The sequence below is a fragment of the Nyctereutes procyonoides genome, unplaced genomic scaffold, assembly GCF_905146905.1.
Source record: "Nyctereutes procyonoides isolate TBG_1078 unplaced genomic scaffold, NYPRO_anot_genome, whole genome shotgun sequence".
Taxonomy (NCBI): domain Eukaryota; kingdom Metazoa; phylum Chordata; class Mammalia; order Carnivora; family Canidae; genus Nyctereutes; species Nyctereutes procyonoides.
In genome coordinates this window covers 15836442-15856865 of record NW_026575133.1, presented here as the reverse complement: position 1 = coordinate 15856865, position 20424 = coordinate 15836442, and the positions used below count along the sequence as shown (strand labels likewise).

Here is a 20424-nt window from a genome sequence, read left to right as displayed (position 1 = left end):
GACTGTGATCACTGCTGGAGAGAGAGCTGAGTCCCTGATCTGGTGACCATGAGGCCCAAGGCCCCCTTCCTGGGTGCATAGTCCATTCAAGGGCTCCTCGATTTCCTCCTTGCTGGAACCCTAGGTACCACCGCTGCCTCCTGTACCACACCCATGGGTAACTTCACCTCCTCCTCAGCTGGGCTTGAGACATTTGAACCTGGCTGTTCTTATAGAATGGTGTTAGGAGAATGGGTGTGCTTTTTACCCTCCCCCACCCCGTACAGTTTTCAGGGTACCAGAAACAGTAAAATCTAATGATTTAGAAGCAGCTGTGCTTTGAAGGCAACCCAACCTGGGTTTATATTCCAGCTCTGCCCTCCCTCTGTGGGAGCAGTTTAAAACCATGAGTTTCCTCATTGAAAGCAGAGAATCACAGTATTAACCTATTTCCTGGACAGATGAAATTTGATGCTACGTATAAAGTATGGTGCATAGTACAAAGTGCTCAAAGAAAGGTTCGTTGTTATTTATTTGCTCATCATAGATCCAGATCAATGTATGAATTTTCACAGAGCCATGTGGTTTCAACGTAATGTTTAGTCATTCTTCATCTTTGCCCTTCAGAGCGGTCTTTCATCAGCCACGGGGCATTTGTGCAGTTGGCCAAGGGTGGGGACTTGGGAACGGGACAGCAGCTTCTCAGCTCTGCTCCACCACAGGCCAGCGATGGGACTGGGGGCAGGTGAAATTCTTAATTTCTCCTTTTCCTTATTCTTTGTGAAATGAGGTTGACAATAATACCACCTGCCTTTACAGGGCCGCTGGGGGAATTACATGAATTGGTTTATGGAAGGAACTTACAAAATCCAATTACATAACCACATAAGGTTAGTGCTATAAACTTAAAAAAAAAAAAAAGATCCAGTAAGACCCTTGGGAGAGACCTGGTCATGTTTTCTCTTGCTCCGAAACCTGTTGGGTGAGGCAGATTGTGCTGAGGCCCATGCTGCTCAGGCTGATGCAGGTAAATGGCTCCATTACCTCATACCTGGGACATCCTGAAGCTGCTGCCTCTCTCCCAGCTCCCATGCTAAGTATTCTGAAAATGGTTCAGAGATTCAGATCAAAGATAGAACCTTTTTGTCTGAACTTTAAGTCTGAGAAAATGGAAATGTTAGATGAATATTATGGCAATGTCTTATAGTGAAGCCATTGAGGAAGGTAAAGAAATGAAGACCCCAGGATTCAGTGGGGTCTTCCGTCTCCCTGTACACCCCTGGGTACTTCTGAAATGCAGTCAGCCCTGCCCACTTAGCCTTCATTTCACTGCTGCTAGTCTGCCTTGGGAAATCTCAGAGAAATACCAATATCTCTCAATCTGATCCTGCTTCAATTGTGACAGTTCTCATTTTCAAATGTATCTCCTCTCTATCTGTCCTTCCCAAATAATTTGCTTCCCTCCTTGATTATAGGTCTTTAAGATGCTCCCTGCCTATGAAAAGATCTGTGTGCTCTGCCCTCACCTCCTTGCCAAACGAGCGTGCTCTCTGCCTTGGTGACTTACCCTTAGTAAGTTCTTTCCATTGTCACTCTTTCTTCCATTCTAATCATGCTCTTGCTTTGGATTCCTTAGGATCAGACTTGCCTTGTACCACCTGTGATCCGTAGCTAATATAGGCTCTTATGTTCAGGTCTAAGCATTAGATTTTTCATTTTCTTTTAAGGTCCACAGGTGACTTTAATGGGCAGCCAAGGTGTGGAACAATGGGGGGGGGCGGTTAGGTGCTCTCAGGCTGTGTGCACATGAATCTCCTGTGGATCTGGTGAAAATGCACAGTCTGCTTCAGTAGGTTGGGGCAAGGTCTAAGATTCTGCATTTCTGCCAATCTCCCAGGTGATGGTGCTGCTGGCTCCCAGGCTAGATTTCAAGTAGTGGGCATCTAGGCAGTCCCATCTCATAGATGGTCAAATTAAGGCCCAATGAGATGAAGTATCTTGCTCGAAGAGACCGAGTGGTAAAGTGGAGACAAGAATGCAAATCTTCCGACTCTAGTGTTCCTTCTGGGCCTCTTCATAAATAATGGTGCTTTATTATCTATTACAATAATAATAGATATAAACCCTTAAAAACACAGTGGATGACATGAGACTTTTTCAACATTCCTCATTTTATTGTCTTTCCCTTGCAAAATGCTCAAATCGGACCTTTAAGCGCGTATAATAGAGTATAATATTCTGTTATTATAGAATCATTATATGTAGGTAGGAGTAGAATATAATTTGTGACATGTAGATAAAAAAGAATATTCTTAATTACATAGTGTGTTTCCATATTGTCAATATACTTTATCATATTTATACACATTTTTCATGACAATTTATGGAGGGTATTTACTTTGTGTCATGGACCATGTCTGGTGCCTCATGTACATTATTACATTTATCCTCCACGGCCATCCTGTAAGGTAGGGGTTATTGTCACCTCCATTTTGAAGAAAAAAAAATGAGGCCTACAGCATAAAGTAACTTGCTCTGTGCTCTTAGAGTTGGGATTTCAATTAAGGAGTCTGACCACTTAGTCAGCCTCTATTTTATTTAGCTTATTTATTTTAGGCTGGCCTTGCCTTCACAGGTCCACACTGGAAGGCCAGAAATAGTCTTCCCCAGTCGGGTGACCCTACCCAGGTTGACTCATGGGCAGAGGGCTGTGTCAATAGCTCTAGAACAAATGAACATGGAGATGGGCACATTTCCCTAGCCTGAGTCTGTGTTTCTGTTTCTTCCAGCAGGGTCCAGTGGCACCTGCTCTAATTCATTAGCTTATTTTCACTCTTCCAGGGCATGCCGTTCCTCCACAGGAGCCCCCTGGGGTCTCATGGCAACCTGAAGCCTTCCAACTGCCTGGTGGACAGCCAGATGCATGTGAGGCTGACTGGCTTTGAGCTGTGGGAGCTCAAGTCTGGCCGGACCTACAGAACATACAAGGGACTGACAAACTATTTGAGTAACTGCTGGCAGACCCCTTGGCTATCAGCAGAGTGGTAACAGGGCGCCTGACCCCACCCCTTCCTGAAGCTCACTTGCACATGTACCCACTCGCAGGAGCCCTTCCTCTGGAGCTGACCAAGTGGGGCTGTTCTACTCACCCAAGTAAGCAAGATCAAAATAGCCTCCAGGGTGGTGAGTCCATGGTGTGGTGTCAGAGTTAGGAGGCTGGGTCTCATCCTGGTGGAGCTGGGCGGCCAGAAGTAAGTCACTTCCCTTCTCTTTAGGCCTCTGTATTCTAATGCATCATCATCCTGTGTCCTCAGCACGCACCATCTGCAGGCACTTTAAAGACAATGAGTGCCATCCTCTTGGTGCTCCAGTTTCACTTGGGAAGCTTTAAAAAATACATAGGTGGCTAGGTCCTGCCCCAGATCAACTGAGTCAGAATATCAGAAGGTGGAATCCGGGCATGGGCAACTGTATGGTTTTTTAAAAGCTCTCAAATGATTCTCATGCCTCGTTCAGGACAAGACGTTCTGCTGGTAGTCCAACCCTCCTTTGCATTTGTAAATGCAAACGGAGGCTTGGACTCTTCCTATTAGTCGTCCACAGTTAACTGAGCATCCTGGAGTCTCACCTCACTAGTATCCCAAGGCCCTGAGCACCCCTCTCTGGAGCAGCCCCTTGCCAGCAGCCTGGCTGTGCCCATATGGGGAGTTTCTGTAACGTGGGACACCTGGATGCCTTCCTGAAAAAGACACAGCGGGAAGTTCTGAAAACCTGCTAGTAGCTGCCCTATTTCCCCACCCCTCAATATATTTTCTTTTAGCGATTGTAACCTACAATGAAATAAGCCTATAAACCTCACAGCAAAAAATTAATTGTAGGTCATATAAACTATCCGGAACACAGAGATCTGTAAAGCCAGAATGCGGCTTGGAGATTCCCTAGGGCCGGGGGTAGGAGGAACAGGGAGCGGCTGCTTGATGGCTATAGGATTTTACTTTGAGGCCATGGACATGTCTTGGAACTAGATAGGGGGGCTGGTTGTACAGTATTGCGAATGTACCACATGCCACTGAATTGCTTGCTTTCGTGGTTAATTTTATGTCCTGGGAATCATACCCCAATAAATTAGTTTCTAAAATGTAGACAAGACAGAAAGGGCAAAGAAAAATGAAGACGTCTTATAAACTCACAGCCAGGTGTTAGCCACAGTTGACACGTTGTTGTGAGAGCCCTTCCTGGCTGTTTGCTCTGTATTTGCATACCCAGGGATCCCCATCTGCCCTTCAAGTTAGGGACCTTAGGGGCTAAGGGGCTGGAGGCTTGCAATTCTTCTGTTTCCCTGAGAAAGAGGGGTGGCTTTTCTGGTTCTGCTTGCTCCTTTCCCACTGCATGCTTAGGACACATCTTGCTTTGCAGAGTTCCACTGGACGGTCCCAGAGCTGTTGCAGCTCCCAGAGGCCCCCTGGTCGGGCACCCCAAAGGGAGATGTTTACAGCTTTGCCATCCTGATGACAGAGCTGATCCACCACCAGGACCACGGGCCTTTTGACCATCTCGATGAGGTGCCAGATGGTAAAGATGAATGAAACTCTTTGACAGGCTTTGGTCTAGCTTTTATTTCTTTAAAAAAGAATGTATTTGCTTATTCATGAGAGACACAGAGAGAGAGGCAGAGACACAGGCAGAGGGAGAAGCAGGCTCCCTGCAGGGAGCCTGATGCGGGGGCCCGATCCCAGGACCCCGGGATCACAATCTGAGCCAAAGGCAGACACTCAACTGCTGAGCCATACAGGTGCCCCTTGCTCTAGCTTTTAAATGCTGGGTTTGTTTTTTATTTTAACTAATGTTTATTACTTTATGGTTTATTTCATTGCTTTTCCTTTTTAAAGCCTATGGTGTTTTTTTTTTAAATTAAAAAACTAGAGGCAGTTGGCTTATAAAAACAATCGTGGAATTTGGAATTACATACTTTATTCTATTACGGCATTCAGGGTGATCCTGTTGGAAGATGAGATAGGTCCCAGCACTTCTGTTCATGACATCCTCTCCCGGCTTTCCATTTAGGGAATGAAAGCTAAGCCCTTACAGTGGCCTGAAAGACCACCGAAGCCCTCTCACCTGGTCTCTGTGACCTTCTTTATTAGTGTCCTATGGCTGTAATAAGTTAACCACAAACCTGCTGGCTTTAAATGATGGAAAACTATTTTCTTATGGTTCTAGAAGGCAGAAGTCCAAAATCAAGATTTGGTAGAATTTTGCTCCCTCTAGACGCTTTAGGGAAGATCTGTTCTCTGCCTTGTCCAGTTTTTGGTGGCGACACTAGACTTCATCGGCTTTTGGCCAAATTGCTTCAGTCTCTGCCTTCACCATAACGTGGGTTCCTCCTCTGTATAGCTGTCTTCCATCTGTGTCTTATAAGGACACTTGTCATTGGATTAGGGCCCACCTGGAAATCCAAAATGATCTCCTTAACCCAAGATACTTAATTATATCTGCAAAAACCTTTTCTTCAAGTAAGGTTCTGGGGGTGAGGACATGGACATATCTCACTGGGGACCACCATTCAGCCCAGTATGCTTTCCTAATCTCACCCCCCGCCATGCTTTGCTCCTTTCATTCATTCATTGCTGGCCATGTGCCTCCCTCATGCCAGGCACCTTCCTACCCCAGAGCCTTTGCACACATGATTCCCTCTCCTTGGGTAACTCTCACCTCATATTTGTATATACAAATTTACTTTATTCTTTCTTAAGGACTACAGGGTTTTTCATTATAAGGGCATGATGTTTATTATCAATTGATACACATCCTGGTTGTTTTCCATTTTTTTGCTATCATAGTTGCTACAATGAGCAGCCTTGTATCTTTGTGGACATGAAACTGAAGAGATAAATGCATTTTAATTGTATTTAATTTTTTTTATATAAATGCTACCCAATTGTCTTTATAGGATATATTCAGGCTTATTTTTGGCTGAGTTGTCTCTTAACACACATCCTGTCATGGGGTTAAGGGAAGAAGTAGTGGGAGATAAAGCAAAATTTGATCAAGATTGATAAAATTATAGGAGGCTTAACCCCCGACACCATTATTTTCCACCTTGGCCATATAAATTGCTTCAGTCTCTGCTTTCACCATAACCTGGTGAAGTTACCTGGGGGACTTTAAAAAGATCTGCCTGGATCTCAGCCAAGAAGATTCTGATGTCATATGTCATTAATCTGTGTAGCTGCCTGGGCGTCAGGATTTTCTGGTAATTCCAATGTGCAGCCCACGCTGAACACCGCTGTCTCAGAGTGAGCCCAAGGAAGTGTGCATCTGTTGGTTTCTTTTTTTTTTAAGATTTTATTTATTTATTCATGACAGAGTGAGAGCGAGAGAGAGGCAGAGACACAGGCAGAGGGAGAAGCAGGCTCCACACAGGGAGCCCCACGTGGGACTCGATCCCGGATCTCCAGGATCACACCCCCAGCCGAAGGCGGTGCTAAACCTCTGCAGCACCGGGGCTGCCCTGTCTGTTGGTTTCTAAGTAAACTCAGCTCACCTTTCTCTCTCGACTTTTTTTTTTTTTTTAATCATTTTGCCTACAATTTCTAGCCCATTCCTAGGGGCCAACCTCAAGTCTCATCTTTAGATCTTCATGCATTCCCTGGAGACTTTTTTCAAGTCAGGAGCCTTTCGGAATGTATGTGGTTGCTTTAAAAGTGGATCCCAGTTTTTATTTTACGGCCAGGCGAAATAGAAGGGAGACTAATCCAAAAAGGTTCATCCCAAATCCAAGCGCAACTGATGTTGGAAGCAAGAAGCTGTACAGATCTTCCCAGGCTGAGCCCAACCAGGAGCCCATCCACAGGTGCCAAGCTCAGGGCCATTGGATTACACCAGTTGGGGTGGGGAGACCGTACACAGTTGGTATGTTTGCCTTTCACTGTAGTCCTATGCTCACATAGTTAAATGAAAGGTGGCCATATGGGATTTTGTATACACAAGACTGCAACCAGGAAAAGTACAAGGTGCACCTAATTTATGGGCAAATACACTTCTTCTATTAACTTCTTGTACTTCCCTACAAACAATCCTGGTACTGGGAACTGAAGATATTGATTCTCTGCACATACTCGCCCAGTGGTTTTCCAATATTACTAGGCATCAGAATTACCTGGAAGGCTTGTTAAAACACAAAATTGCTGGGTCCTACCCTCAGGGTCTCTGTCTCAGCAGGTCTGGGGCGAGGCCTGAGAATTGAGGTTTTTATCAATTTCCCAGATGATGTAGAAGATCTACCATTTGAGAGGTACTGACCTAGTGTGACTCTGGACTAGCAGTGTCAGCCTCCCCTGGAAACTTGTTAGAAATCCATATTTTCAGCTCCAACCCCAGGGCTTCTGAGTTGGAAACTCTGAAGGTGAGCTCAGAATTTACGTTTTAACAAACCCCAATCCCTGATTCTGATTGTGCACCAAAGTAGAATGATTACAATAGAGTGACCCTGGATGGTTAAAGATTACAGGACGGCTGCACATTACTAGCTCATAAACATGTGTACTCTGAGGTGCAGACCCACAATTTGAATCTGAACCCATGGTCCAAAGTTTTATATCATTTTATTTATTCTTTCATGGCATTTCTTAAAGCTGAATATGGGGAAGCAGAGGATGCAGCAATACTAATTCTCCAGTCACTTCTTTAAAACTATTGTTGTATGTAATATTCCTCAGCCATTAGAAATGACAAATACCCACTATTTGCTTCGACGTGGATGGAACTGGAGGGTATTATGCTGAGTGAAATAAGTCAATTGGAGAAGGACAAACATTATATGGTCTCATTCATTTGGGGAATATAAAAAAAATAGTGAAAGGGAATAAAGGGGAAAGGAGAAAAAAATGAGTGGGGAAATATCAGAAAGCGAGATAGAACATGGAAGACTCCGAACTCTGGGAAATGAACCTAGGGGTGGTGGAAGGGGAGGAGGGCAGGGGGTGGGGGTGACTGGGTGATGGGCACTGAGGGGGGCACTTGATGGGATGAGCACTGAGTGTTATGCTATATGTTGGCAAATTGAACTCCAATTAAAAAATATGTAAAAAAATAAATCACACAGAAAAATAAAACTATTGTTGTACAATGTCTCAAATTACAATTTGTTTGGGACCAAACAAAACAAAACAAAACAAAAACCCCACAATTACTCACAGTATATCCTTTTTTAATGTATATTTTTTCAGGTTACTTTTAGGCATTAAAAATGTGCATTTAAACACAAGTATGTATATTGACAAAAACAAGATAATATTTTACACAGTTTTGTGACTTGTATTATTAAGCCACACTTTGTTCAGATGTCCTTAGTTTTCTGCTTTAGAGAAAAGGAGGGAAGGAAGGGCAGAGGGAGAAGGAGAGAGAGAATCTTAAGCAAGTGCTGAGCCTGACATGGGCTCGATCTCACAACCCTGAGATCATGACCTGAGCCAAAATCAAGAATCAGATGCTTAACTGACTGAGGCACCCCCAGATTTCCTTAGTTTTTAACCCAATGTTCTTCATACCTCAGCATCCTATCCAGGACACCACACAGCAATTAGCCATCATGTCTACTCTATGCTCTTCAGGAATGTTTCTCAGAGCCTGTCCTTAATTTTTATGACATTGGAGTTTTGAGGAGTACTGACAAGGGATTTTGTAGAATGTTTCTCATTTGAGATTCATCTGATTATTTTTTTCCTCATGGTTAGACTGGGCTTATCCTTCTTGGGAGGAAGTCCATGGAGGGAAATTGTCGTGTTCGTCACATCATGTCAAGGGTACAGCCAACCAACATGACTATCACTGTCGAGCTGGACCTGGATGAGGTTTGTCGGGTTTCTCCACTGTAAAGTTACACCTGCTGTCCCCTCTTCCTGTATGGTCCTCTTAAGAAAGAGGTCACTATGTGAAGCCCACACTTAAGGAGTGGGGAGTTGTGTTCCACGACCTTGAATGGAGAATATCTAAGTAAATTGTTTGACATTTTTCTCCACAGGAGTTTATTTGTTCTCTCCCATGTATGTGTTTATCCAATGCTTGATATTAAGAATCGGATAAACACAATATCATTGTATTGGTATTGCATTATTATGCATATCTATATTATAATATGTGTATACATTCGTATATTCCATTATATATTTATTTTATCCTCGGAGTTATCATCTAACACGACTTTATTTTGTTGTTCAAATTGTTTCATCTTTGACCATGCCATTTCAATTGACCTCCATGTACCTTTGACATATATCCATTGCTGTGTTTTGACATATTTTGTTAAGGACTGCCTTACTTCCTGGCAGTAGAAGATGCTCAATCTCATCTTGTCATGTCATGACCCTAGAATCAGCCCTTTCTTCAAGGACTCTGGTTCTTTTTTTTTTTATAATACATTTATTTTTTATTGGTGTTCAATTTACCAACATACAGAATAACACCCGGTGCTCATCCCGTCAAGTGCCCCCCTCAGTGCCCGTCTTTTTACTGGAGAATGATTTTAGAAACCAAGCCCCAGATGCTGGGTGTGCTAGGTGCTGCTGGGGTGATGTTGCTTCCAGCACCTCCCAGTGGACTGAGCAGGAAATGCATGTGTGTGCGCTAACCTCTGCGTACCCATTTCCATATCTGTATCTACTCATCTGTATCTATATTAAGCTAAACACGAGTTCATACTGACATTTCCAACATCATTGCCACATGGTTCATTTATTCTAGTCTCCCTATCGCTTATCCATAACCTCCCTTTTCAACAGTGAGATCCTGGCTCCCGCCATCTGCCATCCATTTATTTATTTATCCAACCGCAGCATATGTGTGTAGGACTTTCAGAGTTGTTACTCTGTCCCCTTGTGAGAAGCAATCTTGCCGACTAGAATATCGTGATTGTGAATGGGTTCTTTCATTTAGCCTTAATGATCTTAAGTCATTCTTTTGTCACGGTCTTCGTTTATCCTGAGATTGTCCAATACCCTAACTGACATTGTTGAGGATTTTGTGTGCACAGAGAGGTTTACTCTCTGCGCTGTAAAGTTCTATGGGTTTTGGCAATTACACAGTGTCATGTACCCACCTCTACAGTATCATATAGCATAGTCTCATCACTCTAAAAAAATCCCCCATGCCTCACCTGTTCAACACCTCCTCTGCCCCAAACTCCTGGCAGCCTCTCATCTGTCTTCTCTCTATATAATTTTACCTTTCCTAGAATGTCATATAGACCCAACCATACAATATGTAGCCTTTTCAAACTACTTTTTATACTTAGTATAACATGCATATAACATGTTGTTACACCCATAGTATTTTATACCAGAACAGGTATACATTGTTTTCAAATGATTATTTCCTCTACAAAACCTGGTTAATCAGAATGTTTAATAAATGTCAGTAGAAGTCAATGCAGAAGTGAAAGAACTAGATTTACAAAGTTGGACACGGAGGCAGCACGTGGGGGTAACACTATTTTTCATTAAAATGACTTTAATGTGCCATTTCATATGGAATGCAATTGTATAAGATGCACTTTGGGGATTTCCAACCCCAAATTCTTATACACTCCTGAAGTCACATAGACATATGCTTTATTTCAAGAGAACTTCTATTAGAAAAAAAGAACACAGCTTAGTCTAAGAACAGATTCATTAGAAGGCACTTACATGTTTTACAGATGGACTCTTCATTTTCCAGGAGGATTCAGAATATTTCTCATCAAATATTCAGATTTCTCCGACATTCCAATTTGTTCAATTTACTTAAAAATTCAGTTTACAGATTTAAGAGCACGTATGTGTAAAGTGAAGTGTACTAAATGGCATGAAGTTTGCAGACATTTGGCTATCTACACCCCACATGAATTTCAGAAATCATCAAACGAATCAAAGACCCCATGGCATCAGATCCACTTCGACCTTCCCTGTCTGAGGAGGAGGGCAATGAAAAGATTGTGGTCATGGTGAGAGCATGTTGGGATGAATCTCCAGAGAAGAAGCCCACCTTTTCCTGCATCAAGAAAATTTTACGAGAAGCCAGTTCCAAAGGGTGAGTTGGATGTGCAACATTTTCTCCTAATCATTTAACCATTAGAATTTTAAAACTATATGGCTGTGATTGCTCCTGTGTGGCTCACTCCATTCATTCATTCATTCTTCCACTCATTCATTCATTCATTCATAGTATACCCACTCGATGCCTGCCACATGCAAAGCACTGCGTTCCATGCTGGTTAATGAGTGATAAATTCTGCCTTTATTTCACAAATGATACAAAAATGTATCAGACATCAGCACTTCCATTGTCCTCCTTTGTCCACTTCAGATATCACTAATCAATCAAGACTCCCTTTCCCAGGGAATTGTGACATAACCCCAGAATGTTTCCCAAACCAGTATTCCAAGGGTCATGTCTCATCGGTTGTGACTGGACTATGGGATAAAAAATAATTCACCAGCCTTAGAATGAGTCATTAACTTAAATTATTCATGCCTCTCTCAATTTCCTCAACAGTAGTTTGCTTCATATTAGGATAATTATGTCATCTTTCGGCACATTGAACATATGCAGGCACAGCCGTGTTAGAAGTAGCTTGAGTTGATAGAAGAGCCCTGGGCTGGGAGTCTGGCATCTACTCTAAACTTGGCCATTCTGTTGTGCATTCTTAACGCAACAGCCCTGTACTCTGCATTTTCCACACCAAAATTGTTTTAAATGGTATGTCCAGGCCAATCGCAACTTTATTTTTTTTAAGATTTTATTTATTATTCATGAGACACACACACTCACACACACACACACACACAGAGAGAGGGATCCCCTCAATCACAACTTTAACTCAGAAAATCTGGTTTCCTGTGTTAAGGTGAGTCTATTTCCTATGTAAGCCTCAGTTTCCTCATCTGAAAAAAGAATGATTTTTTAAAGACACTTCTAAAGCAAGAGCCTATAGGATCTAGAAGTGGGGATCCCTGGGTGGCTCAGTAGTTGAGCATCTGCCTTTGGCCCAGGGCATGATCCTGGAGTCCCAGGATCGAGTCCCACATCGGGCTCCCTGCATGGAGCCTGCTTCTCCCTCTGCCTCTCTCTCTCTCTGTCTCTCATGAATAAATAAATAAAATCTTAAAAAAAAAAAGGATCTAGAAGTGCCCCTTACATCTGTAATCTGAAAAGAAAACAGCTGGTACTATTTAGGGGTAAAAAAGACCTGTCCTGTCCTGAAATCTACATCTTTGGCTCATGATCATGATGATGATCTGGAGCATATTGGGAAGTGGGGGAGGCCACCGTTTGCGGAGTGCCTGCTGAGTGCCAGACACAACTTTCGATGCTATGTACCCATTATCCCTCTGAACCCTCAGAATGACCCTGGAAGTGTATATTGTTTTCCTCATTTTCCAGATGAAGAAACTGGTGCTCAGGGAAATGAAGGGTGCAGGTCAAGGTCACAGAGCTGGTCGAGGGCAGTCTCTGTCCTGCTGCATGGCCTCATTGTCATTGTCATTTCACTGCTGACCATTGGCAGTGCTGAGGTAGGGAACCTTAAGAGCAAGACATATTTTCTTTTCTTGTATGAATGTATGGTTGGAAGTTCTGCTCCACTTTGGCCCTAAAGTTTTTGGAAAGAGGTGTTAATTATGGGGGGTTCTTCTAAAGCCCCGTGAACATCCTAGACAGTATGGTGAGCAAGCTGGAGATGTATGCCAATCCCCTGGAGGGTGTGGTGGAAGAGAGGACCAACCAGCTGATGGCAGAGAAGAGGAAGGTGGATCGGCCTCTGTCCACAATGCTGCCAAGGTATTCCACAGCTCGGGGGTGGCTTTCCAAAGGACCCAGGAAGCAATAGCATCACTAAGAGGCTCCACGTAGACAGGATAGCCTTTTCTCCCCTTTAATAAGAGGAAGTCAAGTCCTTCTAAAATGGGTCAAGCATTTTGCAGGCATTTTGGTCATCCTGTAAAAGAAGATAGAAGCAAAGGCTCTTGAATTCATGAAACTAGACAATGTTTTTTACAGGAAAGATGGTGGCTGCAACAGCCGGAGAGCGACCACTAGATGGCGATCTGGTTTCATGAGTCTGATTATTAGCTAACTCCCCGGTATTTCTGATCTACTCCAAAACCTTTCTTTGCATAATACAATATGCACCCATGACTTCAGACCCCAAAACTCGCTTCATTTTTGGCTCTGATTGCATCTGTACACTCTCTAAACACTTGGCAGGAGCATCTGCTATTAAAATTCCAGCACCCTTCCTGTGTGTCTTGAGGAAGAGACAGGGTCGGGGATTTGAAGGCGTTAATGCGAGACTGGTTAAAGCAAAATTACTGACTTGTGGGTTGGTGGTTGCTTACTTTTGCTCCCACAGCTGCAGATTGAATCTTTACAATCCAACTCTATAATCAATAGAGGAAAATGAGATGCCCTCAGGGAGAAAGTCTTTATCGTAAGGGCATTTCTGTGACCTGCTTCCACCTCCTCCAATTTATACTCACCAGTGGAAATATCTCTTTAGGTAAAATGCAGGGAGAGAAATGGGAGTCAATCCCTTTAGATGATGGAATTTTGTTGACCAAAATCCCAATCCATTGAAGCAAAAGGTCTAGAAGGATGACTTTGGAGGGGTTTGTAGGAGATGGGATAAATAAGAGTCTATTCAACAGCAATCCCTATTCTGTGGTTTCAGCTTCATCAGAGAACAGCTCATAGCTGGAAGGTCCATAGAACCAGAACATTTTGAGTCTGTGACAATCTTTTTCTCTGACATTGCTGGATTCACAAAACTGTGTTCCCTCAGCCCCTCCTTGCCTTGCAAGTCATAAAGCTCCTTAATGACCTGTAGAGTTTATTTGATCAGATCATTAAAAACTATGATGTGTATAAGGTGAGACATCTGGCTCCTGGGTTGGGAGGGAACACGTTCTCCTTGTCAGCTGACTCCAGGGCATGAGTAAGGGTGGACCCAGCCCTTGATGTCAGCCAGGGGAAGGCTCTATTTCAGGCTAGCAGTCCATCTTGGTTCATGGCAGAAACTCAATATTTTATTCCTGTTTGTTTTCTTGGAAAAGGGCTTGATTAATCACAGATGTATGTCCTTGTCAAGAATCACCAGTTGCTCCTTGATTCCTTCCATTATTTTATCTCACGGTAAACACATTTCCAAAGAGGCACTGACTTTCTACTGACTTGTCCCTCCAGCTTGCTTCTGAATATATTTCCTTTGTATTCAGAGAATCTCATATTTACTTTATTAAAAGTTGTCTTTGGACTTTGTGTGAATCTCACTTCTGTGGCTGTGAGCCTTAGCAAGGCAGGTGAAGACCGACTCCCAAGTGTAGACTATCAGAACTGTGATGAAAATGGGAAACAACCATCTGCCTAGTGCTGCTCAGGAGGGATGTATGAATATGGTCACCCAGAGTCAAAAATGATCTTTTGGGGAAGGATAGCAAAAACAAATAATTTGGCTTCATTCAAGTGGCGGTAATGATGGCTGCTTCACGTATTTTCTGAGTTTTCTGATGAGGCCAGATGCTGACTACAGGGTGTCCAAGCTCACACATGCCTGGGGAAGCCATTGGTGGCACCAGCTCTGACCATGATTGGAGGACTCTGCCTGTGGTCCTGGGGCTGGGGAGGTTTGGGAGACAGTGCAGTTATGTCCTCCAGGGACATATTCTTAGTAGTTATTTCCCAGGGTTCCCCACAGATATGCCTCTGTTTAAGGGTGGAAGAAAAGATGCTGTGAATAATCTCAAAGTGTAGGTCACATGTACTCTAAAATGGAAGCTCTAAAAAATTAAAATAAAATAAAATAAAATAAAATAAAATAAAATAAAATAAAATAAAATAAATGGAAGCTCTGCTTAGGAGGACGTCCTCTGGGATTTCCTCTTGGTGTCATCTTCTCCATTATGTTTTGCATGAGCTAAAACTAAATCAGTTTCAGTGTCTAAAGGATGTACCCATGATGGGGAGAGGTAGCCAAGAAACAGTCAGACTGGTGCACTGGTTGATTTTGTGTAATTCTGGGGTGGCCAATAGGCTGAGCTATTTTTACTGCCTAGCTAATGCCTGAAATCCCACCTTTACCACATCATCTTTGGATTCTGCTTGATGGCAAATATATCTTTAAAGTTTACACTTGTCATTTATTTTCTATTGTGAATGAGGGATCTGAAAGCTGATTTTATTAGGATTTATTAGAGGAGAGAAGAGGACAATTCAGGCAGATACATGCATTTATACCTAAGTATAACAATGTATACATATGTATAAATGTACCTAAGAACTCTTGTATGGGGTGAAGACCTTTCAGGTTGGGTAACATGAATTCCACTTGATGGATGCATGGGATCCCTCAAGATTTACCCTTTTCATATGCTGCTGCCTGTTTAACTGGTTTTGAACTTGAGTGGAGGAAATATGGTCACCACCGCTATCAGATTTCAGAGGAGAAAGCAGTGACTGTGTGCAGGAGGGCTTACAGAAGGAAGGCTTTGTGGAAGAACCAGGACAAGAGCAGAAACTTGTAGAAATGCTGGGACATGGATGGAGTGGGGGGTCAGGGAGTGTGAGTCTTTAAAGTGGGGGGCCTCAGACGAAGGCCACTTACTTGCTTTATTTTCAGGGTGAAATCATTGGAGATGCGTACGTGGTGCTAGCAGACTTCCCATCTGCAACGGAAGCCAGCATGTGGAGGAGATTGCCACAATGTCTTTGCACGTTCTCAATGCCACTGTCTACTTCCAGATTGGGCACATACCTGAGGAGAAGCTCATGCTCAGGATTGGCATCCACACAGGTACACAGCACTGGGACTTATGATCCAGGTATGCCAGCAGGTGGTTCTGGAGTCAAGCCCTAGGTCTGAGGTGTTTAGGACCGTGAGGTTGAAGGGTAACATCTTCAAGGGAAACAAAAGGTTGACTTGTCTCTGTGAATGTATTTCCAGCTAGCTAGATTACTTGGTAACAGCAAAGACACTCAGAGACTCCAAGCTGTTGAACTGAAAGTTGAGGGGAGACAGGACAGTTATATTGAGGTGCCTCCCCCGCACCACCCATACCTCTACATCAAATGCCCTTTGATTTGGTCTATTTTTTGTCAAACCCATGGGCACATGACCTGTGCAGAAGTGACTAGCATTTGGTTTAATGCTCTTCTGTCTTAATTTCTTAGTTATTAATATAATAATAACATATCATAATATTACATACAATATACAAATATATACAATATATAATATAACATTGCTATAGTATTGATAATAACTGTTAATTTTCTTAATTTCTTAATAAATTTTGGGATGAGGGGTTCCTTATTTTCATTTTAGACTGGGCTCTATAAGTTGTGTAACTAAACCTGCTCCTAACTGTCCTCCAAGGCTTGACTAAAATAAAACCTGACCCCTAATCAGACCTAATTACTCCCATGTTTTGCTGCAGTTGCTTTGTTGACATCTCTAGTGCATGAATTACATCATCATTAACTTCTGTCTTGGCTTGGTTGTTATAACAAAATACCGCAGACTGGATGGCTCAAACAGCAGTGATTTACTTTCTCACAGTTCCGGAGGCAGGGAAATCCAAGATCAGGGTCCCTGCATGGTTGGGTTCTAGTAAAGACCCTCTTCCTATCTCACCAAAGGCTGCCTTCTGGCAGAGAAAGAGAGAGAGCTCTGGTGTCTCTTCTTCTAATCCCATCCTGGGGGCCCTACGCTCACGACCTCATCTAAACCTAAGTACCTCCCAAAGGCCTTTGTATTGAGAGTTAGGGCTTCCACAAGTGAATGAGGGAGGGGGTTACAAGCATTCAGCTCATCATATTTGACTATGTTGTTTCCCACCAGGAGTCTGGATTCTGTAGGTTGCCTCTTTGTAAACTCAAAGGTCTACTGCCAAGGTCTGCCTGAAGAGGGCACTTAAATATTTGTTGAGTGGCATTTCTTGGCTTTATATACCTCAAGCCCTTGGGAAATGCAGAATGGCTATGCCCTTCTGTTCTCCTGTGTGTAGGTCCTGTGTGTGGCTGGTGTGGTGGGAACCACCATATCTAGGTATTGTCTGTTTGGGGACACTGTGAACATGGCATCCAGAATGGAAAGCAACAGTTTGCATGAGTATCATTTACGGTATTTTTCAAACACGATGTCACTGTCCCTCCTGTCCCTTATCTTTCACCAGAGGGTTATTTTTAGAAGACCCATTTTCATTTTGTTCACCGTTTTCCATTTGGAGGATAATATCATTATCTCCCTCAGACAAAGTTGATCACAAACTTTGTAGACAGGGTTTTGCACAGTGCTTTCTACGTAACACACATGACTACTTCCTTCTAAGATTTTCAATTCTCAGTAGTCAGGTACACATATAATAGGGCCATTTAAAGGAAAAGCAGGAGTCAGCAAGCTTTATCCATTCAGAGCCAGACAGTAAATATTTTAGGCTTTATGGGCCATAGTCCCTGTTACTTAACTACTGTTTTAGTGTGAAAGTAGCCATTTATAATATGTGAATGATGGGTATGGCCATGTTCCAATAAAACTTAATTTGTAAGCACAAATGGTGGGCTTGATTTGGCTGGTGAGTGGTAATTTACCCATCCCTAATGCAGAGCTGAGTTTTGGTGATGCAGAATGAATCTATGGCCAGGAACTCCAGCGGATATCATATTCTTTTGCTTTATAGTAATTTTATTGCATTAATTATTGCTAGACAGCATGTCACTTATTCACCGAGACATTTATCAGCTAGAAAAAAATTATTAGGGATTTAAGTTTCAAAATATTTAGGGTAGGATTCTTTTGAATTTCTAAATTTTCCATAATATATGAAAACATGCAAAAATATTTTTTTCTTCGGAGTACTTCATGGTTTAGGCTAATCAGCCAAGTCTCAAACACTGATTTAAACCTCTCTTTAAACTTGTGTGTCAAGATTTTTAGGAATAAATCTTGAAAGTGGGGCTGCTGAGGTAGGATCCAAACCTGATTCTAGACATAGTGCTGGTTGTGAACCACATTTTCAGTGATGTGTCCCAGCTCTGGTACCATCCCAGGAAGCTTGAGGAGCCCAGTGGACCTCCATCCATGGGGAGTACGAGATTGCATATGGAGTTAGTTCTGTCTACTGTTTCTAACCTGAACATGTTAAAGCTTGAGCAGTATCAATAGCATCTGAACAATGTCTGGGTGGTTGGGGGGCCGCACCCCAACTGTTCTAGACTTCAGAGAGGTTGTCTGTGATTTGCTTTAATGAAAGGTGCTGGCAGCCCAAGATTTTAGGCAGTGTAGCATTCCCTCTTCACAGCAGCCCCCAGCCCCCTGCCCGCTGACCCCCAGATGAAAGTCACAACCAAGTCAGTAACTAGGCAATAACTGGCTTATGGCAGCTCTCTAGATCCATGTCTCTCAGAGAACTGCAGCCATCCTGCAGGCATGGGGAGGGTACGATTTGCAAAAGAGAGGTACCATTCCAGTCAAGGTGAGACCGACTTAGTGCACCCCACCTGCCTCATCGGAGTCTCTGATGGAGATGTTAAGGAAGTTGATGGGATGAGTGCATCTCTGTACTGTGGTATGTGGAGACTGCTGACGTCCATGTGGAGGCTCTTGCAGCTGACAGGTCTTCTTCCTTCAGAGAAGATTTGTATGGTTCCCTCAAAAGGTAAATGTGGAATCTATAACAGAAAACATATTCGTTCCCACCTAGACCAACCCCTTGGGGGTTCGGCCAGCAGCTCCAGGTTTTGCACTCGGGTTTTCCTTTCTCCCAGAAGGAAATTGGAATCACTTTTCTCTTGGTCACAAATGGTCTCTTGGCTTCTGCTTGAACACCCCAGTCTAGTCTTTCATTAAGCAACAGCAAGTTATAATGCCCACATTTCCTCTATGGATCCCTTCTCCCGAGTCTAATGTTCCCAGATAGAGGAGACAGAGGCCCATTGGCTTGGGGACACTAGGACCCTATCTCAATTCATCTAAATGTCTTTTCCCTTTCCTCTTCTCCTTCTTCTACTTCCAGGCTGGCTGAAACGCCATGATGCAAACTCACCTTTCTGATAACCATCGGCCTTTGGTGAGGTTGGGGATGGATGTTCTCAAGAACATCTTGGAGATGTTCATGATGGAAGTGGTGGGTGTTCACCATGATGTTAAGTGTTTGGGTGGGTACGGGGATTCATGGAAAGACGTGAAAGGGAAGGAGTGAGCCTGACTCTTGCATACTGTATTTGATCAATGGACTTCAGGTAAGGGGAAATTTTTTCTAGAAGGCAGTAGTCTAGACCTAGCTTTGAATCTTGTCCCACTACTTACTGGCTGTCTGATTTGGGGGCTTGGTTGTTTTGCCAGTAAATGAGAATAATGATAATACTTCCCTCAAAGGGTAGATGTGGGGATTAAATGTGAACATGTATATGAGGTGCTTCACTTGGTGCTCTACTGATCATAAGAGCTCAATAGATTTGATTATTATTTTTAAGACTTCCTTTGCAGCAAAATTCAACCTTAACCTCACCTCCTAGGCCATTGCAGACTACCCATTTAAGCTTATCAGTAAAGCCCAAGGAAATAAAGATTTCATCTATAATGAGGCTTTCCCTCACTGAGGCTGCTCCTGCCTACTTGCAGTTTGGCTAAGAACAGCATTTCAGTCAACAAGCAAGAGAGACCGACTGAGTTGTCTGTTCAGAGGCCACATTTCACAGGCAGCCTTTCCTCCTCTGTGACTCACCAGCACCCTTCTTTGCTTCCCACAGGGCAAAGGAGAACAAACAACTTTCTGGTTGGAAGGCAAAGAAGGCTTAACTATTCCCCGAATTTACTGAGGAGGAAGCTAAAATCTTGGAGAGCTTCTGAGGTATTTTCTTTAAAGATGTTTGTGGGATCCCATGAAAGTCTAAGGACCAGTCCCTTGTGATGCATTAAAAATCCCATTCAAGGGGGTGTAGATATGGGATATTGAGTGAATCTGCCAGTAGGGGGAGTCATCTAGCTGGCTTGCTCTTCCCACCTCAGAGCTGTGCTGTCTAGACCAAATGTGGAGTTGGATGAGCTGGATATGGTGAACTCATTTCCTGAGGGACCAAGGCTGGGCTGTTGCTCCCAGACCTGCCAGTGAACTTGCCCTAGCTGCCAGATATTTCCGGCCCATTAGCTTGTGAATTTGCAGTGATTCCAATTTCATTCTGGGAGAAAGGAAAGCCAGAGAACAAAACCTGGAGCTGCTGGTTCCACCCTGCCCTGCCTTATTTTTCCAGGGGCTGCTCCCTAAACTTTAGTTACCAGAAGGCATTCCAGAAATGTTTTCTGGAGATAAAGCTCTATCCAAGATGTGAAGAACCACTGAAATCCAACAGGATCAGGCTATTCCAGGTAGACTGGATCTAGGCAGTCAATCAGTCCCCGGAAGGCCTGATCCTGAGCCC

General features: G+C 43.3%; 1 pseudogene; it reads left to right on the top strand.

The window, feature by feature from the left end:
• LOC129493584 (guanylate cyclase 2G-like) overlaps positions 1-19855 on the top strand; it is a 47169-nt pseudogene extending 27314 nt beyond the window's left edge.
• The last annotated feature ends 569 nt before the right edge of the window (positions 19856-20424 follow it).